The sequence below is a fragment of the Gymnoscopelus braueri genome (genome assembly GCF_963280865.1).
Source record: "Gymnoscopelus braueri genome assembly, chromosome: 20".
Taxonomy (NCBI): Eukaryota; Metazoa; Chordata; class Actinopteri; order Myctophiformes; family Myctophidae; genus Gymnoscopelus; species Gymnoscopelus braueri.
In genome coordinates this window covers 13,400,956-13,403,858 of record NC_137622.1, presented here as the reverse complement: position 1 = coordinate 13,403,858, position 2,903 = coordinate 13,400,956, and the positions used below count along the sequence as shown (strand labels likewise).

At 39.5% G+C, this 2,903-nt stretch overlaps 1 long non-coding RNA gene across 1 annotated transcript; it reads right to left on the bottom strand.

Annotated features, from left to right (window-relative positions):
- Positions 1–739: 739 nt before the first annotated feature.
- LOC308075777 lies at positions 740–1,988 on the bottom strand. The gene is made up of 3 exons (XR_013932217.1): positions 1,925–1,988; positions 1,484–1,573; positions 740–1,289 (listed from the first exon to the last, which is right to left on the bottom strand). It is a non-coding gene; the product is annotated as an uncharacterized lncRNA (long non-coding RNA).
- Between the last annotated feature and the right edge of the window lie 915 nt (positions 1,989–2,903).

Genomic DNA, 2,903 nt, shown 5'->3' with positions numbered 1-2,903 from the left:
GGCTCACAAGGTGACCCCCCTCCTAGGGATCTAGGGGGGTGGTGCCCCCCCTTATTTTATTTATATATATATATATATATATATATATACACATACACATATATATATATATATATATTTAGTTATACACACACACACACACACACACACACACACACACACACACACACACACACACATATATACATACATGATTCTGAAAACAAATAGGCAACAATCTCAGTCAGGTAAATTGTGTTTATTGATAAATAAAAAAACAGTATACAGTATACTTTGGCTATTCAAAAATAGCAGATCTACAAGCTCATAGTGTGGTACTGAGTGCAGCGCTGTGAGAATGCCCGACTTGCGGTTGGAGTTAGTACAGAGGCCTTGATAGGGTACAACCAAAAAGGTGTATTTATCTTGATTGTTCACCGACAATACAAACAATACATGAACACAGGAAGCTCGCCACACAGGTGACATGGTGGTGTCCAGCTCTCATCCTACCACCCTCTGCCCTTCTAACTTGGTCCAGCCCAATTACTCTGGCCACAGGCACAACTTACAGGGACATGTTAAGCTTTCAATAATCACCCAGCATTCCCTATATTGCACTACTCAAACATATTGCTCTCTTATCACTTTTGATCTCTTATCAGTAGGCCTATGTGCAATTTGCTCAGATGTGCTCACCCATTGTTCAATGTCATAATTGTGTGGCGATAAAAGCAGCCTGGGCTCTGTGGAGTGGTGGCTCCCCACCCTGGTCTCCTCAGCTCCTTCTCGACACTGCTCTCGACACACGGACTCTCTCCCCATGTGCTGGTCTTTGGCTGCCCGACGAGAGGATTCTTTCTCCATGGGCTGGTCTCTGGCTGCCCATGTCTGGAGTGGACCACAGACCTCCACATCTCGGCACGCTCCTCCAGCCTTCCCTCTGGCTTCGCTGCTGCCATGGCCCCTGGTCAGCTGATGAGCCCACTCTGTCCTCTGGCACCTCCGGCTTGTCTCCCTCCTCTGAACTTCTTAGCATGGCCTTTCTCCATCAGTCTCCAGACATGCAGTCCTGGTGGTCATCAACTGTAAAACATAGAATAGCAATTAAATTATGTATTAAATTACCATTATTACAGGAACACAGAATGTAAAACAAAAAACATCTTACAAACAGTTCCATATAACTTACCCTCAATCTTCTCTGTCGGCTCTTCATTGAGGCATTCATCTTTTTCTTCTGGTCATTATTCTCTGGCTGGTCCAGGCGATGGCTTCTTTTCAGAGACTCAAGTGAGTCCTGCAAGCAGCTAAAATACAAGGAAAATACAATTAGGATCTATTTAGTTGTTTATCTACACAAACAACACAATTCCACATCTACACTGCTCTAAAAGAGAACTTACATGTGACTGCAATTTTAACTGGCCCCTGTAAAAGTCTACGCTGGTGGAAGATGTACTTATATATTTTACTTAAGTAAAAGTAGCATATATTTTCTTACCCGTTATAACGACACGGTCTACGTCAGGGAAAGCAATGCCGACCTGATCCAACATGGGTCATCGCTGCAAGATTATGTGGAGAATTGATACTGAAAATAGAAAAGCAGCATGTTAGTTGATTCCAGAGCAAACACACTGCCACCAGTTGCAGAGTGCAGACTGCAGCCACCCCCATTTGGAACTCACACCTCCACCCCCGTCCTGTTCAAAGCCTATATCAAACCCCACCTTCCCCCTCCCCCTAATTCAAATCTCCCTTAGTCTTAGCTTAATGTTTTCTTTTTAGCCTTTTTAAGAATTTCTCTCCTGATAAAGTTGTTTGTTTTGTTTTGTTTTGTTGTAAAGCGACTTTGGGTACTAAGAAAAGCGCTATATAAATGTTATGCATTGTTATTTAGCTGGGGTAAATTACACAGTGATACAAACAAACAATTCATTACCTTTCTTGTGAATCAAGTCTCAGGGCATTGTTTTCAGAGTTGTGTAAACGGCTCACAGTCTCCTGCAAACAGAATGATTCACAAAGTTAGTTGGGACTATAAAAGCATAAAGGCCTTCTCTCCTTGGGTGGACACACACAGCATGCATGAATCAGTGGAATTCTCAGTCCTTAGTTCTGAAGTAGCCTAAAAACTAAGTAAAACCCAAAGGAAATGTATGTATTAACTCAAAGATAACAAAGGGGAAACTGTAAACTTAATACATGTAACAGAGGATTTTTTCTTTCAAAAAACAAATAATCTGACAACTCTGCAGACATGTAATTGATAAATGCAAATTCAGTTAGTTTGCAAAAACAAACAAATTTCACAATTACGACATAAAGTGTTCCAGGTTTCCTGCTACAGTAATCCATGGCATATAATATTATGGTCTTGTGATACTAGTGCAATACAATATAATGTATCCTACTAACAATTTATAAATACGTCATGTAGGCTTGAAGCTTACCTTAATTCAAGTATGTTGAGTCAGTCAGCTAGTCAAGTCAACTGATTTTCATCTGGCTGCAGTGGATGGCAGTTAAGATTTCAAAAATGTGATAACCTGATTGGCCAAACTGAGAAGGAAAGTCATTGGTTGTGAATGGCTGTGCTGTAGAGAGACACTGCAGCATTCACATGATAATTAGCAACTTTGGTCAAAGCTGTCTGGAATGGGAAATGTTGTTATACTTTATAACATCTCAGAGGCAACTATTGCACTTTTTACTACAATGTAATGAATTAAAAACTTTAGTTAAGATACTTAGATTTAGATTAAGAGTATACATAAAAAAACATAGATTAACAAATTAAGCCCTACATTATACAAAGCATTGCAATGTGATTTTTTTCAAAAGACCATAGTTAAGATTTAGACAAGTTAAATTACTTTTTAGATTTAGATTATTTAAAAAACATAGATTAACAAAGATAT